At 43.2% G+C, this 26,919-nt stretch overlaps 1 protein-coding gene and 1 long non-coding RNA gene across 2 annotated transcripts in view; both read right to left on the bottom strand.

The window, feature by feature from the left end:
• LOC105467102 (SPARC (osteonectin), cwcv and kazal like domains proteoglycan 1) overlaps positions 1-26,919 on the bottom strand; it is a 514,664-nt gene that overhangs the window by 421,859 nt on the left and 65,886 nt on the right. The window lies entirely within an intron of this gene.
• Positions 17,602-26,919, bottom strand: part of LOC139363763 (uncharacterized) — a 60,738-nt gene continuing 51,420 nt past the window's right edge. The window contains exon 2 of the long non-coding RNA XR_011624658.1: positions 17,602-26,703. This is a non-coding gene — a long non-coding RNA (uncharacterized lncRNA). The remainder of the gene's footprint in view (positions 26,704-26,919) is intronic.

The raw sequence follows: 26,919 nt of genomic DNA, 5'->3' as shown, positions 1-26,919 counted from the left end.
ATCACCAGACCACAGTGTGGAAGAGGACAGTGTTCCAAGCACAATCTCATACAGGCTGATTCTTGTTGCCTGTCACCACAAACAGAGACTGTACCAAGACAGCCTATGCAGACTCTGCAGGTCCCCAGGACAAATGCAAATGACTTAGAGAAAGACTATAGGAGTCTTCACAGAGAAGGAGCTCAAGCCAGCTCTGTATGGGAGCATCCACAGGTAGATAGGAGACCACTGAAGTCTTCCAAGAATCTATGTAGAGTCCCTACCCACACCTACACCTGAAAGAGGTCTCATCTCTCCCTGTTCACCCCACCTAGTTGGCACAGCAAATCTGCAAGCTACACTGTATTTCCTAGAAAAAAGTGCCTTGGATTATATAACTCCTGCTTTGAGGAACCAAGTGGAAGAGCTCTCCACCTAACTAGCCTTCAGGGTTTTATGGAGTACTGTGGCAGCGTGGTCAGCACAGTGGCCATCAAATGGTCCTTGCAGGGCCCTCAGCACACACAGCACTCAGAACTTTAGAGGGCCCTTGAGAAGACTTAAGCACTTCTCCCAGCCAAGGAGCTCAATGCTGCATGGGCAAACACCCAAACACAGATGGTCCAAAGAACAACTGGCAAGGAGGGAGGAAAAGTGTGGATAAGAGAAAAGAAAAGGCCAAGCTACAGACAAATCAGGGGTAGTTCCCACTACCCAGAGGACAGCTCTTCCACAGCCACTTTCAGATTTACCCAGCAGAGCACCCGCTGGAAACCCCTTTCCAGCCTACCCCTTCATGTCCTGCCTTTGCCAAAGCCAGAGTCAGTGGACAAGTATGGGGCCAGTGCACAGAGAAGGCCTGTCTCTCAACAGGGGCTATCGAGCATCCTTGTACCATATCCAATATAAAACCAGAAGCTAGAAACCAGGGGTCATCCCTGATGGTTCCAGCGGTGGGGTAATGCTGGACTAGGTCATCAAGAGAGGTGTACACCAGGTCCCACTCATGGAAGCACTTCAGCTGGAGGAAAAGTAATAGTACTTAAAGAGTTTATCTTTCCATCATTCCAACAGGGACAAGGAAGAGTCTTGTGGGGGGCAGGGGAAAACTTAGCAAAATGATAGCTAATAAAAGCTAAAATTTACTAAGTGCTTATCATGTGCTAGTTTTATATGCATCATCCTATTTAGTCCTCAGATTGACCCTATGCAGCAGGCACTATTAACATTCTCATCTTAAAGCTAGGAAATGATGGCTGGATACAGTGGCTCATGCCTGTAATCCCAGCACTTTGGGAGGTTGAAGCAGCAGGATCGGTTAAGGCCAGGAGTTCGAGACCAGCTTGGGCAATATAGCAAGACCACATCTCTACAAAAAAAAAAAAAAATTAAGTTTAAAAAAATTCACTGGGCATGGTGGCACACATCTCTAGTCTCAACTACTTGGAAGGATGAAGCAAGAGGATCACTTGAGCCCAGGAGTTTAAGGTTACAGTGAGCATGATCTCTCCACTGCATTCCACCCTGGGTGACAGAGTGAGATCCTGACTCAAAAAGAAAGGTTGGGAAATGGAGGGTCAAAGAGGTTATATAATTTTCTCAAGGTCACACAGCTTGCACCAAGGAAAATCTGCTCATGATACGTGTACGTGTGATGTGCACAAATTCCCCACACCTTCTCTCTCACTCACCTCTCCTTGGGTCCCTACACCTCTTTCTTTTAGGGGAAAGTTAAAGGTGTTTTTACTCAAGAAAGGCTTCTATTTTGCCTAAGATATCAAGATTTTAGTCTCATGTTTCTCTGGGAAGAAAGAGGCACTTTGAAATGAAGCATTTATTAGTGTTACCTCAGAGGCATTCCATCGCCCTCTCAAGGAGCAACAGGGAGCCCCATCTGTTCACGAAGATTTCACCTTCAGGCCAGCACCAAAAAGCCAGGGAAGACAGGTTACAAGCGCAAACCTGTCGTGTCTTGAAGAAAATAGGCCCATTTATTTCAGTTCCCCTGAGTCAGAGGAGTTTTCATTTGTTTCCGTAGAAGCTGTTAGGTTTCTCTTGGAAAAGCTTTCGGGAAAAGGTACAACCACTGTAGATACTCTAGTTCATCGGAGGTTAACATGCTTATAGGCATTATAGCAAAATAGACTTGCACATCTTCCCAAAAATGAATTTAAATTATGGAAGAAAGCATTTCACAGACTTGAATTTAGTCAGCATTTTTAAATGTCATTTTTTATTGACAACCATTTGGAGTGGGAATGAGATGTGTTTTGGGCCACTTGGCCGAGGCAATAGTTGGCCTATATTATTTCATCTTTGACTGAAATTAATTCTCTTAGTAAGAATGGTGGTGAAAATCTCAACAACTCCATTAATTACACACAACAGGGTAAATGCTGGGGTTGCAAAAGCAGCCCCCGGATGTCAGACCTCAACCTGCTCCCTGCCTTCCCAGAAGGGATATTAAAACCACAGCCCAGTAAAGCAGCTCTTTGAAATCATGTCATATTTCACTGAGTGGGGGGAAAATATCTGAACCCAAAATGGAATTTCTAATGAAATCTGAAAATAAGAAAAAGTATGTTTTTAACAGCATTGATTTAGATTTAGGAAACAATTACGGATCCTACACAGTACAGATGAGAGGCACAAATAATTTTACTTAAAGTTTCTCCTGCTAAATGTGAAATACAGTCAGTGTGGGTCAGGACCTTCTTAGAACCATTGATGGCTTACAGAGTTGTGAGAAACCTCAGAGAACTCTCTGAAACAACAGGTTCATCTCATAGATGGTAAAACTGATGCTCAGAAATGTGCCAAAGGTCACACAGCTGATGACTTCAGAACTTGAACCACCTAAACTTATCCCTTCACCTTCCTTCCCTCCTTCTCCATTTCCACCTTGCTCGGTTTGACAGATATGCTGGCACCTTAATTCCCATTTACAGAGAAAGAGATAGAAGAGCAAGGAGACCACTATGGAAGATGATCAAGGAAAACTGCTAGGATTCCGGCCCTCACACCTCCACCTGAGAACAGTGACACTGCACTGCCTCTGCTGAGCCTCCCTGCTGGGCAGTGTTCACCCAGATAGAAAGACAACCCCCAATTCCCATCATTTTAGTGGTTGAGCACCTGGAAGCACTCAGAAAACAGGAACAGCCAACAACACATATTTATTAATACCCACTCTGTGCCAGGCATGCCTCAAGATGCTTGGCATAAAATGGTAAACAAAAAAATCCTTGCCATCATCAAATTCACATTGTAGCAGGCAGAAGTGGAAAATAAGAGACATGATTTTTAAAAAGCATCTAATGTATTACAAGGGAATAAATGCTATGGAAAAACGAAAGTGTACAGCAGGCTGAGGGGCTGAAAAATGCAGGGGGTAGGGTGTGGCCAGGTTGTAGTAGTAAATGGGATGGTGAGGGGAGGCCTCATTGGTAAGGAAGTGAGAGAATTGGCCAAGCAGATATCTAGAGGGCATTCCAGGCAGCATGGGCACAGGCCCTAAGGTCTGGCTTGTTCAGAAAACAGCAAGGGGGCCGGTGTGGCTGGAACAGAGCAAGTAAGGCAGAGAGGAGGAGGAGGAGGAGGGGGAGGGGGAGGGGGAGGAGGCGGCCAGCTTGGAGAGGTAACAGGAGGCCTGTCATCACAGCCTGTGAGACGAGGTGGGTACTTTGGCTTTTCCTCTGAGAGAAATGGGAGCCCATAGCAAGGTTTGGAGCAGAGGAGTGATACGCTCTGACTTACATTTTCAAAGGTGCAGTCTGACTTCTGTGCTGAGCATAGACTTGGGTTGGGAGGAACAAGGAGGACGCAAAGGTGAGACAGACAGGCCTGCTGGTAGGTGTTTGTGTCAATCCCGACCAGAGACGTTAGTTCAGGCCAGGATTGACAGGCAATAACTCACTGAGCATATCCACGCTCACTGCTCTGGTGCTGAAGTCACCAATTCAAATGCCCATAGGAGGACAAACTGATAAATGAAATAAAGAAGATCAGGTAGAAACAGAAAAAAGCTGGATGGCAAGTGCACACCAGCCCCGTTGGAAGGGGCAGCTGCTACGACAGCCAGCTGTCTCCAAAAGGGATCATGGGCTGGTGTGCTCAAGTCTGAGGATTTTCCCAAAGGATCAGGCAATCCAGATGTATGGATTTATAGATGTTTTTAGATGTCATCTTCTATTTTTTTAATGTTAACAACTAATTCAAAATAACTTTTTTTTTTTTTTTTTTTTTTTTTTTGAGATGGAGTCTCGCACTGTCGCCCAGGCTGGAGTGCAATGGTGTGATCTCAGCTCACTGTAACTCTGTCTCCTGGGTTCAAGCTATTCTCCTGCCTGCCTCAGCCTCCCCAGTAGCTGGGATTACAGGCCCTGTCACCACACCCAGCTAATTTATTTATTGTTTGTTTGTTTGTATTTTTAGTAGAGATGGGGTTTCACTATGTTGTAGGTTGGCTAGGCTGGTCTCAAACTCCTGACCTTGTGATATGTCTGCCTCAACCTCCCAAAGTGCTGAGATTACAGGCATGAGGCACCGCACCTGGCCTAAAATAACATTTTAAATATCGTTGGTACAGGCCAAACAAAACACATCAAGCCAGAGTTAACCCATGGGTTTGACACCTCTGGTGCTCCTGTGCTAATTAGTTTGATGAATCACTGAAAAACTAGCCTACTAATATATAAAGAAATATACTGCCTCAGTACTACCCACAAAGTTATGTTTCCAGGTGCTTATTAGTTTTTATGTTTAAAAATACTCCATCGTTCCATTTGAATCTGGCTGCCAATGCAGCAAACATTCATACCAGGAGCCAGCAGGCTGAAGTCCTCCCAGGTGATGCTCTTAATAAATATATAGCAATTAGGAAAACAAAGACAACACAACCATATCAAAGATGCAGGGAGTCTTTGGTCACCCATAGTGCCAGAAAATTTCCTGAGGAGCCCCACCTAAGACAAGCTTGTTGCAAAGCAATAGGTGCCGAGATCAGAAGTTATTCTGAACTAAAAGAAGCTAATGTCTAAATTCATCACTATTTAGGTCAAGAAAGTGAAATCAATCTGAAATGATTTTGCAAGCATCAAAGAGAAGGAACAGGGGAATCCCCTCATCAATTCATATAATTACTGACAACTCACATAATGAGCTTATCTTAGTCCCATAAATCAGCTCAACTGCAAGTTATTAAGTCTCTGAAGGGAGAGAGCTTGGGGTGCACTTCCTGGGAGAAGGGCCAGAGGCAGGAGATAAAGCTGGCTGCCCATTTCTCCTGCATCCTCTTTTCCAGACAGAAACGAGGGTCCTCCTGTAAGTAGCCCAGGGCTGAATGCCAGGCACTCCCTTCACCGTCCCACCTCTGTCACCATGAATAAGCCAAGGACCGGCAGACAGATCCCTACTGGGCCAAAGAGGGCTCTTCTTGTTTCTCCTTCCTGAATCCATCTGAGCTCCAGATTGCCTCCCAGCTACACAAGTGAGAAGCACCAAGAAGAACAAACCCACCAACAACATCTAAATTGCAGAGGGCAAGGGAAAGAGAAAAGGTTGGCTAATTCCTTTCCCAGTCTAGCCAAATATTTCCATTCCTAATTTAAGAGGATGTTCTTTGTGGTTAGAAAAGGAAGCAGGGGCCCTCAGAGCTGTGCTGTGGATCAACAGTACATCTTCGCCACACCATCTGGGAACTCAGACCAGGCAAACAGAACCATCCCACAGGCTTCCTGCAATGGCCGAGTCTCCAGCTCTCCTCTGTTCACCTATTTGGCCCACAAACTGAGGGGAAACAGAAGACTGGCTGGAAGGCAGCCTGGCTCTGTCACACCTTGATTCAGAGTCCCTGGACAAGCTGTGGCTCTCCAGGTTGCTGTGATAGTCCAGCTGAGAGGATGTCCCAATTCCTAGGGAGTCAAAAAGAGAAGCTGTAGGCTCCCTGCTAGAGAAGGCCAGCCTCCTACAGAGGCTCACCACTATCAGATACTTAAAGCCCAGGAGTCAGGCATCCAGACAGGGGCAGCCTCTCACCAGGACAGTCATACCTAGGGATGCATAAAAGTGGTGTCAGCCCCTAGTGCTTGATGCCAGTGCCAAATCCTGTAGGTGCCAAAGTCATCAGAAGGAAGAGATTAATTCTAGGACTGAGGTGTGTATCAATGAGTGAGGACTCCCACAGGAGCAGTAAGGCCAGGCAGGAGTAGATGCATGCCCACAATATTGAAGGCAACCAATGGGCCTGGGGGTATGGGCAGAACACCAATTTTCAGACAGCCTTACCTTGTCAACATCTAATGACTTAACATGTAGTCCATCTTGAGCACTGGATGCCAAAGAACTGTCACCATCAGCAGAAAGCCCATTTGGATTCAAAGCTTCTGCCCTTCTACTTAGAAGTCTTCCAAGAGGGCAACCCTTCAGAACTAGAGAAGAACACTGACTATGTGCCAGGCACTGTAACAAGTGCAATACACACATTTTTCCATGTAAGTGTCAGAGCAGCCCTCAGAGAGAGGTTCTATGGATAGCTCTAGTTAGGGGCCAGGAACAGATTCTGGCTTTAGATCCCAGCTCCTCTGCTTTCTTGGTGAGTGGCACTGGGCTAGTAACTGAACCTCACCCCAGTGTTCACACCTGTAAAATGGAAATAATAATAGCATTTGCCACATAGGACTGTTAAGAGGACTCAATGAATTATTCAAGCAAGTGCTTCAATAGACTAATATGAATGTTCACTTCCATTAGCTTCTACCATTATAAGAATTTTATATTGAGGACACTGACACTCGCAGGAGAAAGAAGTCTGCCTAAGGCCAAAAAGTAAGTGAGTGGCCAAGCTGGGTCTTGAACTAAGGTCTTGCCTTTAACCCCTTTGAGGCATTAACAGCATCCTGGGATGCTGCTAAAACATGGCTGAAATAAACTCAGAAAGAATTAAGAGCTAAATTACATCAGTGAAATACGTACTGGAGCAGGACATAATTTCATGGTCTGGAAAAAACAGATATAAGATTTTTACTTCAACTCCCCAGCTGTCACTTTAAACCACTGCTGTCCAAGGAGAATGGGCAATTTTAGAGCAATTGATCTTTTTTCTCTAGGGAAATGTGACAACGCTGTGCTCTTTAAGCTGCATTTCACAACTGGGGAGAAACTTGCGAAGAGACAAGAGGCAGAAAAAGAGCAGCACTAACAGGTTTAACCCAGAGGGCAGGATGTTATAAAAATCAAGCCTTCCTGAAGACACAGGACCCCAGGGTTCCTGCAGTCACTCACTAGCTTGGTGTACCTGAGAAGGGGGAGTGGTGATCAGTTTAGGAAACTATTCGATGGTAGCAATTGGTAGTGACCCAGGAATGCATAAATCCTGCCTGAGCCCATATTCCCCTTCTCAAGGTCCCTGTAAAAAATATATGTAAGACAAAATCAGCACAAAACACTACATTCTTGAGTCCAGACCCCAACATAAAATGCCAGTGATTCAGACTAGACCATAGAGAAAAAGCCGATCACCCAGGCTAACATAAAAATCTCATTCTCCCCCCAACACAAAACAGAACCTCAAGTCTTTCTGCTCTGTAAGAAAACATAAGCCACTATGCACCTATCAGCAGAGCCAAAGACACAGAGAACATCTCAAACCTATGTCAGGTCACATCATTTCCTAGATTAAAACCCATTGGTGCTTTCCCCTGTGCCTAGAATGACATCCCAGTCCTGTTTCCAAGCCACAAGGCCCTGCAGGGTCTATGCCTCCTGGGTTCCTCTCCCGCTCCCACCCCCACTGCTCACTTGGCTCCAGGCACAAGGGCCTCCTTGCAGCCCCTGCAACAGGCCAAGCTCTGTACCACTTGGGACTCTTCGTAGATGATATTCCATCTCCCTGGAAGATTTTTTTCACTGCATCTTGACTTATTTCCTTCACAACACTTACCCTTACCTGAAAATAGATGATTTATTTGTTTTCTGGCTTAATGTCTGTCTGTTAGCTCTACTAGCCCATAAGGCCCATGAGAAAAAAGACCTTGGCTGTGTTATTCAGTGCTGTGTCCCTGGCACTCCCCATACATTTTAGAAGACAGAAGAGGCTGGGTGTCCCCCAACCCCACCATGAATGGTGAGTCATATGGTCTCAGCATCAGATAGTCAGGAGTGGGGATGTGGAGGGGAGAGAGACAGACAGGGACAGGTTTCCTCTCACATAGGCTCAACCATGATGCCCAGTAGACTGAGACAGAAGTAGAAACACCACAGCCCCTTGCTGTGATAATTCCTGCCTTGCCAGTGCCACCTCTAGCATGCAATACCTCCTAAGTGCCCTTGAAACACATCAGTCCTTGCCCTCCTTCTCAGAGATAAAAAGCTTATCTTTGTCTCTAATCCAAGCCCATTCTTGAGAAAAAGTAAGGGGAAAGGGGAACAGCCTTAAGCTCCTAGCTATGGCCAACATGAAAGGAACATATTTACCCTCTCAGGACCCCATTTACTTTATTTTTTTTTTTAACTGCATAACTCTTAAGGTCACCCGCAGCTCATTTTCTAATGTTGTCATGGCAAAGGACACCAGCCTCCACCAAAAGCCAATTCCCCTGGAAATCAGAATAAGATGTCAAGGAAAGAACTTGAGATAGACCAGGAGCAGCCCAGCTCCACCACTTACTAGCTGCATGGCCTTGCCCATGCTTCTTAGCCTCTGTGAGCCTCAGTTTCCTCAACCAAAAAAATGGGAGGATAACTCTACTTTCCTCACTGGGTGAGTGGGAAGACAGCCCTCAGCACTGTGCCTGGTGCTCAATTTATGTTTCACGAAGGTCAGTCCCATCTCCCTCCAAAACCGCTTCCCCGAACACACATTTTAGAGCACAGCCTATCAGACTCCAGGAAAAGAACTTCCAAGTCTGAAGGAATCCAGGCCACCTCCAGTCCCCCATACGATCTCCAAAGTGTCATGACCACCCACCCCTAACTCCATCCAGGAAGCACCAGACATGGTCCCCACCTCCCCATCCTCAAAGGGGGTTTTCCCTTTCTTTATGAAAAGCCTGGAAGGAGGCAATACTGTTAGAAGCACTGAAAGTGTCTGTACCAATCTGATTTGTTATACCCTTCATAGGAGACATAAGCTTCATAACCCTAGGCAGGTGGGCTGAACCAAAGCCATGGGTTTGAGGAATTGCAGATCCACAGGCAGCATGCAGGTGGAAAGGGAGGCTGCCATGGGATCAGGCTGAAGAGTGCTGGGCTAAAGGAAATCTGGAGAAGGAAGTCTGGCCTAGCATCTCAGAGCACGGGATCTAGAGTCAGACAGCCTGGGCTCACATCTCAAATCTGCCATGTGCCAGCTGTGTGTCACTTCCTGTAAAATGGCATAATGATAGTACCCATCTCCTAGGGTTGCCCATAAGGATTAAATAAAATTAGCCTTAACAGCATTTTAACACATGATAAATTAGCACTACTTGGCGCATGATGAATATTACATGGGTAAGAGGCACATGGCAGCTGCCATGGAAGACTAGCTATTGTGCCCACAACGACTGGGTTGGCAAAGTTAGTTTTGTTTTTTGGTTTTGACATTCATATGTTTCTCTGTTAGGTTAGAAGGATATGCATACCAGAACTCCATGCCTTCCATCATTTGACAGCTATTAAATGCTAGGCTCACTACTAAGTGCCGAGCAAAATAGACGTCTAGCCCTTGGGGAAACTATGTTGAATGGAAATTCAGTTTAGCTTGGTTTAGTATTTACCAGGTACCTCCTATGCTTCAGGCCAGGGCTGAGCACTGCGGTGGTGGGAAGGGATGCCCAGGCACATCAGATATGGTCTAGCAATGGTCCCCCATGAGCCACCCACTGCCACCACATAGCTGGCCTGGGTCCCAGCTGTCTCCTCAAGCCCTGAAAACTTCACTTTCTCCCTCAGCTTCACACTTCCCAAATCATCACACCACAGACTTTATTATCTTTGAAAGCCTTCCCATTTTATGCCATTATTATCATGCTCCTGATATTCGGCATTCACAGGCACTTAATCAAGGTGCTCTGCTGGTTTATTACATCTTCCAGCTGATCTATTTTCCCTTATCTAGACACTTCACCACAGTGCCTGTTAGTGTTTAAAAGGATCTTTCTGAGGTATCATTTGACTTGTTCCTGATGATAATTAATTTTAAGAATTGATCACGATGTTAAGGGGAACCAGCCCTTGGAAACTGATGACCATGTAGGTTTATCAAGACAACAGAGCCTTTTTAAGATGTTATGAGCAGGCTGGCTGCAGGTAGCCAGCGAAAGGCTGCTTGTTGATAACCATCTCATTGGCCGCATGGATCACGGCTGTCAGGTTCTGTTATTGGTTTCATTATTCCAAACAAGTTCCGTTCTGTGCCCATTGGATAACTGGCCCAGAAGATATCCCTGCATTTTAATAAAGTCAACAAGTATTAAATAGAGACTGTGCCCCACACCACTGGACAGCTCTCTTTGCCTAGGGTGTACCACAAAGAGTAGGCAAGATTCACACCTGTGAGCATGAGCTCGAGTTCAGAGGGGAGTGTGCCACACCAGCTCTCTGACGGACACCGCCCAGCGCAGTCAGAGACATCCCATGCACAAAGGAGACCTGCTTTCCCTCCAACGAGGCCCAGATGAAGAGACAGGCAGCAATGCAGTGGGAAGAAGAAGGGGATGCAAGCCACTGAAAAGACAGAAATACCACCTTGAGAAGAGGACCAAGATTTGCAGATGAGCACATCAAGTTTGGGGACCTCAGGAAAGTATGTTTCCTAGTGTCCTGCTTTGGATAAACTCCAGAAGCAAGTCACAAATGCCCATGCTTCTCAGGACCAGTGGCAGCATGGGTTCCAGCCAGAAGGTCTTTACTTGGCACCCTCTTATGGAGGCACTGTACTGGGCCCTAATGAAGATACAGTGGGGAAAAGGACAGGTGCAGTCCCTCCCCTTACAATCTCATCACAATACGATGGAGCAGGGTGCAGTGTGAGCAACTGGAACTATTTAACCCAGTCTGGGATCTAGCCAAGACTTCCCAGATAAAGGGAGCTCTGAGCTGAGGCCTATAGGATGGGTACTAATTATCCACAGAATGAGGACACGTAGAGAGATGAGCATAGTTACAAGCAGGAGGCAAGATGGAGGGTGTTCTGTAGGATTACAGCAAAGACCTGAAGAAGGGGAGAGCACCAATGAGGAGGATGGAGGGAGAGGCAGGGCCAAATCACCAAGGACCTTGTCGGGCATGTTAAGAGTTTGGGTGTCACTCTGAAGTTAACAAGGAGCCCCAAATTTCGAGAACAGTAAAGACATAATACTATTGGCATTTGAAGACAATCCCTCTGAGTAACCAATGTGATGTTCTGGAATGCACCTTGGACTGGAAGCAAAAAGACCACGGGCTTCTTTCCACTCTGCCACTTCCCAGCTGTATGTTTTTAGATGTGCCACCTCCCCTCAAGGGCCTCACTTTATCTTCTGTAAAATGGGGTTAACAACTTCTGGGGCTGTTTATCTCACCAGGGCCTTGGGAGGCTCCCATCCTGCAAATGAGAGCATGGCAAAGTGCAGGAAGTTAAATAAACGCAATGGATAATGACAGCTCTCTCAAACACCAAAATTTCACTTCATCCCATAGCTTCAACCCTCTCCAAAAAATTTAAAAATCTATTTAGACCTTGAAAAGGAAAAGGTTGAATATGTTTTTCCACTGCACTTCCTAGCCCTCATCTATGCAGTAAAGAAAAGGGCCGTATGGCTATTGCAGCAGCCAAGGAGAAAGAATGGGGGAGAGAGACACTCTAGGACTCTGATGCAGAGCCCTCCGACTCCAGATAAACAATCCGCCCACACTGTGAAGAGTTGAGGGGAAGAGTCACCTGTCATGGAGATAGACTGCATGAGCCCAATGCAACAGTGACCTCATGTATTACTTCTCTCACCAGACAATCATTTTCCAGGCCCACAAGCCCCACTCCACTCAGACAAAATCTCTAGTTTGTCAGAGCACAGGTCTGCACTCTGCAGGCCCCTTCTACCTCAGGACCTCACTGACAAGGGGCAGGTATAGAGCTCCTGTCGGCACCCAGTTTCTGCCAGCTGGAGTGCATTATGCCAAAATGAACATCTGGCAACCCTACGGAAGTTTAGCCACAGTGAAACATTAGCTGGACTTCCCTTCTACAGCTGACAGGCCTGAAAAAGGCAACTCATGGGAGATGGCTAAGTATGGGTAGGTGTTTCCCAAGTAAAATGTGTCACCTTGAAACGTCAATGAACGAGAAAACAACTGCATAGCTGTCCACTTCGGTTTAGGGAGGGACACAAGGGAAGCACAAAGTCACTGTCTGGGAAACATCATTCCTAGGCCAAATGAAAGGAACCAGGTTGACCCACTCAGAGCTACTGAAGCTCAGAAAGAGAAGCAGTCCCTCAGACAGAAAGAGAACAGTATCGACTCCAATTCCCACCTCAGAAGATGCCAGGGAACTTCAGCGGAGTCTTCACCAGGGCCTGTGATCCAAGGCAGGGACTGTGTTGCCCTTCACAGGCCTCAAGAACAAGTGACAGAGATGTTATTCTTCAAAGCAAATAAATAAATAAAGCAAAATAAATGTGCAGGAATGTTCTCTACTGCTCTGTGAGACAAGACAAGTGCAGGAGACCTAAATTTCCTTCAACAGAAGACTTGGAAGATAAATGAGAGTCCAAGTGTACTCTGATTATCTGACTAGATCACTATGTTCTAACAGAGAAAGCTGTCCCAAATCTAGTGTTAAGTGGGGGAAAAAGAAAAAAGGCACCTTTAAAAAACAACATGTAGCATTTAATGCTATTTTTATAAAATCTTAAAAGTAATTTTCGGAGGTGCTGTATCAAAAACTTACAGTCATAACCTCATTTAGTTATCTATGAGGTAAATACCACTATTACCTCATTTTAGAAATGAGGACAGTAGCTCAAAATTCTTTTCTCCTCAGTCAACTCTGCTGAATGAAGAGCTATACTTTGCTTCTCATTGACTTTTAGTCTATTTTGGGTTTTTTTCCCCCAGAATTATACTGCATTCTAAATATAAACTCATGGAAGAAAATATAAAAATGCATAAACACTAATTTTCTTTCACTGATGACAAGCTAAATTTTTTAAATCGTGAGCAAAAACAAAAAAACACACATACACATGCACCATAATCTACGATTTTACCAACTTATTTCAAAATTGGCTTTGGTATTAAACAGTTTTAATAATAATAATAAGCAGATAATTAACAGCTGAGTGGATAGATGAATGGGACTTCTATTCACTCACTAGGGTAGTTTCCCTCTGATCTTGTCCTGCCTTCCTGGAAGATCTCAGTCACATCTACTCCTTCACAGCTCCTGGAATGAACTCCATCCCATCTGAGCATAAATCACAGCCCTCAGACCAAGACCTGAGCTACACTCCTGGCTTCTCTGAAGGCACAACCTTTGGAGGGAGTAGTACCATGCCCTGTGTCACCTCAGGGTGTAATGTGATGTCACAACTCTATTTGGAAGGCTTCTGCCTCTATACAAACTTCAGTCTCAAATACCCGATTAAATGTTTATCTCTCATAATCAAGAAGTACCAAACTGTTCATACTGAGCCCCTAACTGTTCCCATCAACAACTAGTTTGTCTATCACAAAGGTTCTACCAGGTATGTGCATGACAAGAATCTGAATTTCCTCAGCCCCACACGTACTTTTTTAAAACAGAGATTACCCTCCCTCCACCCACCTGTTCTCCTGAAACAAACGTATGAGCACTTACAGGTCAAATAACCTGTCTTCCAACTGTTGGCTCAAAAAAATATCATCTATAGACAAACCGTGATTGGTAAATTCCTCCAAATGGAAAGAAAACATACACAAAGAATGTTTTGTCCTACTTGCAACCATATGAACAATTTTAATACAGAAGAGCAAAAATATAATTCTTAGGGATCAGACAGATTCTACTTACTTCCTGTTCCTCCTCCATTCTTCACTACAGTGTCTGCAGTCACAAAGCTTCCCCTCCCAGCAAGTACGCTGGCTGGGTGAGAGGGGTGAGCAGGCCAGTGTTTCTGAGTGGCAAAAGATGGTGACCACACATGCCTGTCCTTTGTCACCAACCACCTTTCGAGCTTCCCCTTCTGCCGAGCCATCTGCAGGAAAATGTCAACATGTGCTACAGGGAAAAAAATGTATTTGCTAATTTATGTGTTGGGTAAATTCACTTACTCAGTAGAATAATAAAAATGTGACAGCTCACCACCCTTCCCTTCTATAGTAAAGACATCTTTATTAATGATTTTAAAGCCTGAAGAAACAGGAATGCTTGCTCTGTTTACATTTCCCCATATTAAAGGGAAGACATTCACTTGCTGGTGGCAAAACATTGAAAATACCCTTCTGGTCATGATTTATTGCTGGAGAAATTTTACTAAATTGGGATGTGACCATGTATCCACCTATTAAGTACATTGCCAGGAAAATAAAATAAGAGAGATTTACATTTTCATTAATTCCTGAAATAAGCACTCTGTGTTTCTGGAAGGTATTAAAAATATTTTCCAAGACTTTATATTTTAGCACCTAAGGTCTAGAGTTTCAAAAGCCGCACATTCGGAAGCTAAAAAAAAGTCATAGATAATCCCAAGTATGTCGCCGCCCACCCCCCCTTACTAACTGGAGGATATTACATCCTGTCCCTTAGGTGCTATATCTTTGCTGATCAAAGCTTGTTCCATCAAAGACCTCCCTGAATCTGAATTTGGCCTGAATCCACAAAAGAACATTCAATTAGGACCAGGAAAGCATTCCAATTTAGGAACTAGCACAGTTATAAGTAAGCCAGAAGAGGAGATACAGGATAATATTTATAAGTCCTACTTAAAGGATACAAGCCATTTGGGGGATTAAATTTAGAATTGATGAGAAAACCGTATTTCAGGATAAATGTGTAAATAGAGATTTATGAATAGTTCCTGAATTAGGGAGGAAGGTGAGACAAATAGAGAAGAGCCCAAACAGTTTGAGATTCCGATCACAAAAAGCAATCCCTTCCTATTACAAGCACACAAATATTTGTGAGCTGAATCAGTGCTACAGGTAATTCTCTGGGCTGACTGTTTAAATAGGATTTGTGAGGGAGGAGAAGAAACACAAGCCATATGTTTGAAGACCAGTGGTTATGAAGCTTACTGTGAGTTACACAGGCCCAAGGTTGAGGGACATGCACCCAAAGGTGGTAGGAAGGGTCCTCTGGGATGAGGTCAAGATGACAGCCAGGTCCTTCCCTCTCCCTCCATTGTGAAGAATAATGAAAACTGCTCGGATCCCCATAATGGGGTAAACAGGCAGTTCCCTGGTTCAGAGGAATTCTTCACCACATTCCAGAAGTGTGATTCCAATAAGCACTGAGCCAAAAAGCCACAAATGGGAAATCTCTACCTGGTCAATTGCCCAGATGAATAAAAATTAAAATGAAGGTCCTTATTTTCTTAACCAAGAGTCTGGTGGCAAGCTCATTTAAGGTTTCTGGGGGAAAAAAAGAGAAACTTTTGCTGATCTATATCCACTTACTTACCTGCTAACTTAATTGAATGAAAATACATTAGCTGGCACTGTTACCCTGGCAACCCTGAGAAATCATATCTTCCTAAATATCCCAAAAGCTCAAATCACCTTGTTAGTTCTCAGAAACCTAAGCAGATAAAAACTGTAAACCCACAGATCCAAGAATCTCAATGAACCTCAAGCACAGGAAACAGGAAGAAAAGGATACAAAGGCTCATATCAAATTGCTCCAAACTAGTCATAAAGAGAAGAAGTCACAAAACCTTAAAATCAGCCAGAAGAAAAATAGACATGTTACAGAGGACAAGAGAAAAGGAAAAGAACACATTTCTTGCTGAAAACAACCCTAGCAAGACAGAAGAGCAACATCTTTAAGTACTGGGGGGGGGGGGGGGGGGCGGGAAACCTGTCAACATAAAATTCTATACTCAGCAAAAATGTCTTTCAAAAGTTGCAATAAAGACTTTTTCGGACATACAAAACCTTAGAGAATTCATCACCAGCAGATCTGCGCCTCTGAAAAGAAAAATTAAATGCTTCAGGCAGAGTAAATATTATACCAGATGGAAACCTGGATCTACACAAAGATATAAAAAACTCTGGAAATGGTAACTACATGGGTTCTCAGAATCAACATTAGTTATATATATTAGCTGCTTTTCTTACAGTAATTGTCTTTTTAAATATACCTATCACTTTCTTGGATATTACCTTTAGTTAAGCAGAGGAGCAAAAGTGATAGCCTTATATAACCCTACTCAAAGATAATAATGGAACTTGAGAAAACCCATTGCTGTCCCCAAAGAGCCATAAAACTGGGGGAAATAAAAGATATAGTGGAGGATGTAACTGTAACTAAGAACAAATCAGAAGGCTATCAAAAATAATATTAATAAGAAACTGCCAAACACTTTTCCAAAGCAAGTGTAGCATTTTACACTCTCAACAACAATCGATGAGAGTTCAACATCCCCACCAGCACCAAGTATTGCCAAATTTTTAAATGTTAGACACTATCATGAAGGTGAAATAGTATCTTCTTGTGATTTTAATTTGTATTTCCATGATCAGTACAAATTTTGAACATCTTTTTATGTGCCCACTGGCCACTTATCGATCTCTTTTTGTGAAGCTTTTGTTCAAATATTTTGCCCATCTCCTTATTGAATTGTCCCTCATTTTGAAGTTGTAATATTTCTTTATATATTTTGGGTATAAGTCCTTTGTCATACATGTACATATCCACATATATAGATACATATATGTGTACATGCATGTTTATATGCACATGTGTGTATATAAAATATTTTCTCCCATCAGGTGTCTCATCTTTTCATTTTCTTAATGGGGACTTTCTAAGAGCCCAAGTTCTTAATGTTAATGAAGTTCAGTTTTTTTTCTCATATGAGTATGCTTTTTGAGTCCTGTCTAACAAATCTTTGCCTACTCCAAGTTAATGAAGATTTTTTTAGAAGTTTTATAGTTTTACATTTTACTCTGATGTTCAAGTGTATATAACCCATTTCAAGTTCATTTTTGTATATGTTTTGAGGTATGAGTGAAGATTCTTTTTTTTTTCATACAGATACCTGGTTGTTCCAGCAATATTTGTTGAAAGTCTATCCTTTTCGCCAGTGATTTACACCTTGACATCTTCGTAAAAACAAACAAAATAAGCCAGGCATGGTGGCGCACACCTGTAATCTCAGTCTTTTGGGAGGCCACGACAGGAGGACTGCTTTAAGTGAAGGAGTTTCAGAACAGCCTGGGAAACACAGCAAAGGCACATTTCTAAAAAACACTTTTAAATTAGCCAGGCATGGTTGCATGCACCTATAGTCCTAGCTACTCAGGAGGCTGAGGTGGAGGATCACTTGATCCCAGGAGTTTGAGGCTGCAGCAAGTTATGATCATGCCACTGCACTCCAGCCTGGGTGACAGAGCGAGACCTTATCTCTAAAAACAAACAAAACTTCAACTGACCATATATGTGTGAGTCTATTTCTGGACACTCTATTTTGTTCCACTGGTCTGTAAATATGACCCAGCAATTCCATTCCTAGTTATTTACCCAATAGAAGTAAAAGCATTCATTGCCATGAATGCTCATGGCAAACAAAAGCTTTGTACGTGAATGCTCATGACAACCCTACTCATAATAGTCTCAAGCTGGAAACAATCCAGATGTCCATCAACAGTGAATGGATAAACAAGTTATATCTATACAATGGAAAGTAGTCAACAATAACAAAGAATTACCAATATACACAAGAACATGGACAAATCTAAAAAAGGTTGTGCTAAGGGAAAGAAGCCGGACAGTAAGATTACATACTATGATTCCACTTATACGTAAAATGTATCTACGGTGACAGAAAGTAGATGAGAGGTCTCCTGGGACTGAGGGACTGAGTATAAAGGGGCATGAGGAAAGTTTGGGTAATAAAAATGTTCTAAATCTTGATGGTGGTGGTATTTACATGCGTGAATACTTTTGTTAAATCTCAAACTGTATACTTAAATGGATGCATTTTACTGCATTTAAGTTATTCCTCAATAAAATCAGTCTTTTAAAAAGCAGTCTTCCCTGTTATCAATACAAGCTTCCCATTCTAGAAGTTTACCAAAGGCTTTGTCTACATTCATAAATAAAAACAACACAGTTACAAATAATAAAGATTTCAGTCTGTCCCTTGTTTCTACTGACTATTTTTAAAATGCTTTCACAAGGCTAATATTTTAAACCAACACTTAAGATTGGGCTTAGTACAATGGATGGCCTTACCTAGTGGAGATACATTTATTACTAATGTACTTATTGATCTGCTCCAGTTGTTTATTTTCTGGATTCCCATAAAGCATTGGTATGGCAAAAAACCATGATCCTGGAGACATGAGAGAATATTCAACAAAAATATATCCTACTGTACATTATCTCCTGCTCCCATGTGTGGCTTTTCATCTGTGTCACATCAAACATCCTCCACAACCTGCCCTCCAAAAAAGAATTACCTGGAATTCTGCTGCCAAATGCATCTCCAAAAAAAAAAAAAAAAAAAAAGAATACCACATGCATTTTCTGAAGCAGAGAACTAAAGTTTGTCCAGATATCCACGTTTGAATGCCAGTGTCTGGATACTGATCACACATCCACAACCTCTGGTTTAGCAAACCATATATCAAAGCTTCTCAAGCTGGGACCTGCTTACCTCTATCGGTGCCCTGCATTTTACCAGAGAGTACAGCAAGCCACAAAATAACATGGTGTATATTTTCTGGAGTGTCAATTTTACATGGGAATTTAAAAAGGATAAAATGAAAATGTTTTCATGGTAAAAGAGTCACACTGTATTATAGAATAGACAGCAATATTCACAAAATGAATTAAGATGTTTAAAAAGACATTTCCCACTGCAATAGATGCTTCTAGTTAAACTCCCCAAACCCTCAAACCTCTTTGGGGTATACATTCCGTCTTCTATATTGTTAAGGGTACATTTAAAAAAAAAAAAAAAAAAGGTTGCCAGAAGTACACCAACTCATTCTAGCTTAGTGTCTATCCCAGAAATTAGGTACTACACCCAACAACTGGGCTCCAACCCTGGCTTGGCCACATCTCTACAATACAACCTTTGAAGGATTGCTATAGTTTTTGCATCCATAAAATAGACATGACAACAGTACCTAGCTTATAAAGTACCGCACAGTTCATATGCCTGACCAACAGTTAAGTGATCAATTAGTGTTAGCTGCCTATCATCACTGCTGTTGTTTGACTGTTTTTGGTTTTTTTTTGTTTTTTTTGTTTTTTTTTGAGATGGAGTCTTGCTCTGTCGCCCAGGCTGGAGTGCCGTGGCCGGATCTCAGCTCACTGCAAGCTCTGCCTCCCGGGTTTACGCCATTCTCCTGCCTCAGCCTCCCAAGAGTAGCTGGGACTGCAGGCGCCCGCCACCACACCCGGCTAATTTTTTGTTTTTTGGGGTTTTTTTTGTATTTTTTAGTAGAGACGGGGTTTCACCGTGTTAGCCAGGATGGTCTCGTTCTCCTGACCTTGTGATCCGCCCATCTCGGCCTCCCAGAGTGCTGGGATTACAGGCTTGAGCCACCGCGCCCGGCCGACTGTTATTTTTAATCTATATATACCATAGCATAACTTTTTTACATATCAACTGCAGTCCATTGGTGATAAGATTATCAACTGCTTACTCCCAAATGCAGAGGGAGGCAATGAGAATTCTGGACACCCAATGTGAACGCACAGCTTTTCAGGAACTCTTACTCAGGCACGGATACCAAATGACATCAGCAAAAGAAATGAGGGTTCTTTAGGGCTGAGCTTTGAAAAGTTACCTGAAGCAATACTGATGCTCAGTTTTCCAGTGTAGATGAGCTTAAGAACTGACTCATTCCTTCTGAAACAAATGTAAGACTGATTTATAAGTTGGAATGTCCACTTACATATTCACATGTGACGGAAGTATCTACGATCAAGAGCCAGACATCCACACAAGGAGGGCCCCTCATGCTGAGCTCAATACACATCAGAGGTTTGTCTTTTGAGTGCCAGATAAGAGTCAAGACAAATGGCATGTTTTCAAAACATACTTCAAACAAGGGCAGGCTGGTGAGTTATTCTCCTACATTTGTAGGATAGTTCTATGGAACAAATGTGAATCATCTTCCCTAGAAAAACTCTGAAAATAAGAAAAAATTCTTATTACATGTGACCTGAGTTTCCTCAAACATCATTAGCCTATAGGCCTTTCTCTAACCTCTGGGTGACTGTCTCAACATAATGTAAGAACTCCTGCTACCAGAAGTGCCACCCAGTTATTTCTGGGAGTCCCCAGAAGTGAAAACAAGAGTTCACAAGAAATCCTTCCCAATCCGGCACCCCCATTGCTCAGTCCTACCCACACAACACCCTGAGAGTGCTGACATCTCTGCCAGGGGTCACAGATGCCAAGGGACTCTCATAAGGTGCATCACAATATTGCTGTGTGTGGCACAGAGAGTGAGGGGTCCACCAACCATTCATATTCTCCTTCCAGAATAGATGCGCTGCTGGAAAGCAGCTGCCAAGCCAAGGACTTCATTTCCCAGACCCCTCTGCATGTAGGTGGGACCATATGACTAATTCTTGCTAATGAAGTGACTAGAAATAATATGTGTCACTTCCAAGTCAAATAGTTAAGAAGTGGGTATGCCTTCTCATATTCTTTCCCCATTTGCCAGCAGACTGAGAGAGAGCAGCTGCCGCCAATAGCCTAGGTCCCTGAATGATGCCAAGAAGCAGAACCCTCCCCTAACCTACCTAGGTGCCGGGATTTCTCTCCTATGGCAGCTAGTATTACCTTTACTAAAAGCACTGTGTTCACTGCGGAAGTGGAAAGAAGCCTTTTCCCCCAACACTGGTTGATACTTCTATGCTTGGGCCCAAAAGCAGTGCGGGCTGTGCTCATCTATCTCACCAATGTCCCCATAAAAACACAGTTTTTTTCATTTACTATGGAAGAAGCAACTAAGCAGGGCCACGGTTAGGAAGAAGCCAAGGGCATGGGCAAGGGCTGAGTTCTCTGTGGTCTCCCTTGTTTTCTTACAAAGGTGCATCCAGAGCTTGGTGATCACAGAATCCCCCATGGAGTAAGATGCCTACCAGGCCAAAGATCTCAGAACTGTGATCTCCCTACTACTCCACTCTGGGTCAGAACCCAGAAACAACTTGTCTTAACCATAAAAGGCAGTAACTTTGGCTACTCAGCAAGTCATGTTACCCTGGCCAAGTCCTGTTTCCATGCTCAAAGGTACTGCTGTGCCAGGAGTAAGCTCCCTTTACTTGTACCTGCACAGTAGAACCCAGAAGTTTTCCATTTCTGTCCACTTCAGCTCTTTCTATGGATAAGCCAAGCCATGACCCAGCACAAGTCACTCCCTGACTCCCTGGGGCTACTGTAGACATACCAATCTCTTCATAACCTGGCTGGACTGAGGTTAAAAACAAGTTAGAATGTGTGAAGGAAGGAGAAAGTGGAGAGGACAGCAGTAGGAGAGAGACTGAGAGGGTAGACTGTATCCTTTACACAACAAAGAACCTTCATTCAGGCTTTTAACCTCTTAAGCAAGAGGTTTCTGAGACATAGTCACATCACTAGGAGAGTCATGTGGGGAAAATGGAAAGGCAGGGAGCCCAGTTCAGAGGCAATCACAGCCAACCAGCCAGGAGAGATGGCCATGGGAGAGCCAGTCCCCAACCTGTCCTTCAAGGCAACTCCCTCGATTCTTCCTGGAGTTACTCATGGTTTGCTGGACCTCATGGAATCTAAGCTCCTTTCACTGTTTGTGTCAACCATTTTCATTCTGCATCTTTCCCTGGAAAATTTGTAGACTCTGTCTACTCACTGAATGGAAATGTTGTGTTCTCCCTAAGATAAGCTTTAAAGAAGCAGTAGTTCATCCCTGTTAGGCATAAGTTCTCCCTCAATGTCCTGCTGCCAAACTGTGGGTCCCCTCTGGCTCTCCTCACTGGCCCCAGCCCACCACTCCCAAAGGCAGACAACCACAATCATGGGAGTTGTCCTAACACCTCCTACTTCCTAATTCCTCCACCTTAAAGTAAAACACCAAATCCTATCCATTCTGCCTCCTGAGTTTCTCTCAAGCCCTTCAGCTTCTCTCCATCTCCACTGCTGCCATCATCCAAGCCAACAACAGCTCTCTCACATGGACCCATGGAACTCCCTCCAACCTGGGTGCCCTTGTTCTTCCCCAACCTCTTTTCATCCTGCAAGAAGAGTGATCCTTTATAGACTTACATCTGATCATGGTACTCTTGCCCTACCTTGAGTGGTTTCCCTTTATTCTTTGGATAAATACCAAAATCTCCACATGGTTTTCATGATGCTGTGAAGATCTGGGCCCTGCCTACTCTTCCAGCAGTCTTTCTGCTTTTCTCCTATTCATTCTGTTTCCACAGATTGGTCTCCTTTCAGTTCCTGAAATGCAGCAGGATTCTACTTTCTAAGGCTGCTCTGTCTCTGGAAATAGATTTGTGATTCTGCCTCTTGGGATCACATATCCCGCAAAACATAATCCCACAGAAAACTCATATGTACCCTTCATCTCTGTTTAAGGCAAAACTTTCTCTGTGAAGTGTTTCCAGCTCACCCCCACCCCCGTTATATCAGGTCTCTCATTGTATTATGCTTTCATTTACAGCACTTAGCACCACTGTAATTAATACTTACTTGGGTATTTGTTTAATGGCTGTCACATCTGCTGACTGTAAGCTCCATGAAGGCAGAAACAAGTTCAACATGCTCAGTACAATGGCCTCAGTGCCAGTGCACTCCCTAGCACATAGGAGGCACTAGTAAGTATGATTTGGCTTAGCACATTCAGCATGCCCACATAAACTGAGAAGAATAAACTGAGGCCTAGAAAAGGAAAGGGGATTTCCCAAAGCCTTGTCTTCTTTGGCAGAGCTGTGGTTTAAACCCTGGACTCTTAATCCACAGTTCAATCCTTAGCCCATACTGACAATGAAGTCACTCTAGACCCAAGAGATCAATCCATCTATAATTCAAAAGAGAAGAGAAAACCTAAACTGTGGAGACCAAAGATCTCTATTCAAATCCTGGATGGACTGACCACTTAAGCCTCACAACACTGTGGCAGAAATTAAGCAAGGTGATGCGTACACTATGATTGGTGTAGAATCTGGCCTGAGTAGTCTCTCAGACTAGAGGTCTCTCTAGGGATGTGGCTGTTTCTAGGACAGCTTGTGAAGTGTGTCTTCAATTCCTGTGTGTCCACCTCGACCCAGGCCAGAATAGCAAGTACTTGGGAAGGCAGAAGAGCATTTCATATTGAGCAGTTGCTGTTCCCCCAGGCAGCCAGTAAACAGCGTTTGATGAGGATGATAAATACATGATACTAATCTTTCTACACAGAGGTGTGTTCAACATTCTAGCACACAGAGCCACATGGCAGGTGATCCATCTTAAAAAGATGACATTGCTGGCTGATTTCTGCCAGCAGTGTATTTTCTTGGAATTTAAATTTTGATTTAAACCTACCTATAGCATTATTATAGAATATACCAAAAGCTCTATTCACAGGTGGGCAAAAAGACTATCCATCACCCCAGCTCATACTCAGCAATTCAAAGACAGCTTCTCCTTCCCTCATCCAGGACAGCCGTGTGTCCTGGAAGCTTTTCTACCACTGACTATTAAAACGATGCTTCAGCCAGTTCTGTAATCGCCTATTTATTTTGCCCATGGTGTTCCAGGCCCTGTGCTAGACCCTGGGGATTCCGCAATGATGAGACACGGCCTCTGCCCCAGGAAGCTCCCACACTAGCAAAACTAAATTTGCATAGTCCTTTACAATCTACTAAGTGATTTGGACTTAAACCTTTTATCCACCTCTCCTGGTATTTTCATTATCTTTGTATATGCCTTCCTTGGTTGGAGAAGATTTTGACATAAAATTTGTTTCCAGTTAAAATGCAGCAGAGGAACTTAATCACTCTCATTTTGGTTTTAGAATTCTAATTAAGGAAAAATAAACCATGGATTCCTCTAGAAATGTATACCGTAACTGACTGTTGAGTGGCTGCCCAAACGCCACTGCAAACACCTTTTCCCTTGCTGCCTTTCGCTACAGAGATGGCAGAGTCATCCACCCACTTACCTCCTTTACACTGAGGGGTCATGACATGATCTAGTTCTGGCCACAGCAATGTCTGTAGAAATCTGTTCAGAGGCTTCTACGAATGCTTTTGCTTTAATTTTTTATAAAGACAGTCCAAGCTAGTTTGGCCCTTATTTCTTCTCCCCATCTTCACCACAGATGTAATGTTTGGGGCTGTAACAGCCACCCCACAAAAGGAAGCAATGAGGGAGCCATAAGGGAAATACCTAGAGAATCAAATGTTAGCTCTGTTGTTGTTGAGCTAATGAGGCAAGGACAGCAGCTATATCCCTTCAGACTAGTTATTAAGTAAGAAAAACAAACTCCTCATTCTTTAAACCAGTGTAGGAGAGGTTTTCTGTTACCTACAGTCAAACAATCTTGGAATGCATGCTTCAGGAGATGATTAGGCTCACAGCCTTTGAACTAGACACACTCGGGTTTGTGTACCAGCTCAGTCACTCATGCATGGGCTGGACAAGTTACTTAACTGCCCAGAGTTCTGTTTCCATCTTCCATGAAATGAATATACTATAACTGCCTTTTTCACAGGTTTGCTGTTAGGAATAAGTGACACGGTATATGCCATGATTTGGATATGGTTTGTTTGCCCCTACCAAAACTCATGTTGAAATTTGATCCCCAGTGTGGTGATGTTGGGAGGTGGGATACAGTGGGGAGTGTTTGGGTCATGAGGGTCTCACCCTGGTGGGTGGCTTGGTGCCATTCTGGAGGTAGTGAGTAAGTTCTTCCTCTGGCAAGACTGGATTATTTCTCAAGGAAAATGAATTAGTTCCTGCAAGAGTGGATAGTTACAAACCCAGGATGTCCCTTGGGTTTTTTTGTCTCTTTGCATGTGTCTACTTCCCCTTTGACCTTCTCACTATGTTATGATGCAGCTTAAAAGCTCTCACCAGAAACCAAGGCCATGCCATTGAACTTCCCAGCCTGAAGAACCATGAGCTAAATAAACCTCTTTTCTTTATAAATTGCCCAGTCTTGGGTATTCTATCACAGCAACACAAAATGGACTAAGACAGTGCATGTAAAGAGTTTTTGTGCAATGTCTAGTTAAATAACTACTCAAATGATAAACCACAGCCAATAAGCACATGAAAAGATAATAACCATAATCATTAAGGAAATGCAAATCAAAACCATAATAAGATACCACTTCACACCCCTTAGGATGGTTATTACATAAAACAAAAACGATCCCAGAAAATAACAAGTGTTGGCGAGGATATGGAAAAATTGTGCACCACTGATGGGAGTGTAAAATGATGCAGCTGCTATAGAAAAACAGCACTGAGGTTCCTCAAAAAGATAAACATAGAATTACCATGTAACTCAGCAATTCCACTTCTGGATATGTACCCAAAAGAATTGAAAGCAGGGACCTGACATGATATCTGTATGCCCATGCTAACGGCAGGATTATTCACAATAACCAAAAGGTAGAAACAACCCAAGTGTTCACTGACCCGTGAAAAGATTTTTTTAAAATGGAGTATAAAATACAATGAAATATTATTCACCCTTAAAAAAGGAAATTCTGACATATGACACACCGTGAATGAACTCTGAAGACATTATGCTAAGTGAAATAAACCAGACCCACAAAGACAGATGCTATTATAAAACCTGCTTGACTTATGTGAGGCAACTAGAGTAGTCAGACTATTCATAGAGACAGCAAGTAGAATGGTGGTTGCCTGGGGCTGGGAGAAAAGGAGAACAGTGTTTCCATTATGCAAGACGAAAAACATTCTGGAGCTAGACAGTGGTGATGGCTGCACTACAATGTGAATATACCTAATGCCACAGAAGTTCACAGATTAAAATAGTGATTTTTATGTTATATTTTATTGCATTTTTAAATACATTTTTAAATAAAAATGAAACAAAATGATGACCTGCATTACTGAGCCTAATACTGATATTATCATCTTATTGAGTTTTCAGTAACACAGTAAGTTGTCAGACTATACAACTGGCTGGGTACAACCCTGGGTCAAATGCTGAAATGCTTGCCCCCATTGCATATTTGTCCTAGATCAACATATCTAAAAGGCATTTCATCCATACAGCAAACAAGCATATTTACTTCTTTCTCTAGGAAACCAAAGGTAAGTCAAATGGTTTCCTGCCCTGTGGAAAGCAAAAAGATGTTCACAAATAGCCACACTACAAGGTAAGATGTAGCACCTGCCTTGAAGACAAATGCAGAATCTTCAGAGAGCAGAGTCACTGCTTCTGGCTTTGGAGTTTGATAAAAGTTCCAAAGAAGAGATGGAAATGGAGCTGGACTTGAAAAATCAGAACCTTTACTGCTGAAACAGAAGGAGCGTTGTAGATGATTCCAGGTAGAAATAGCAGCAATGTGAGCAGAGACAGCAGAGCATCTTGTTTGGTTGGAGGGAACTGTACATTAGGGTGAACAGAAAAGACAACAGCCAGTCACCAGGCAGGGAAGTCAACATATTCATTTCATGGAGGAGGGCGGGAGATAAAGATGTGTTTGCATCCGCAGCACCTAGGACTCTCTTAGCACACATCAAGTTGTCAAAATTGTCATTTCAATCATTGACCAGCAGATTGGAGGATCTGTAGAATCTCTACAGATGTCTAGCATTGATG

This window comes from Macaca nemestrina, chromosome 6 (assembly GCF_043159975.1).
Source record: "Macaca nemestrina isolate mMacNem1 chromosome 6, mMacNem.hap1, whole genome shotgun sequence".
NCBI lineage: Eukaryota > Metazoa > Chordata > Mammalia > Primates > Cercopithecidae > Macaca > Macaca nemestrina.
Note: the sequence above shows the minus strand (reverse complement) of the source record. Positions and strands in the feature narration are given on the sequence as shown.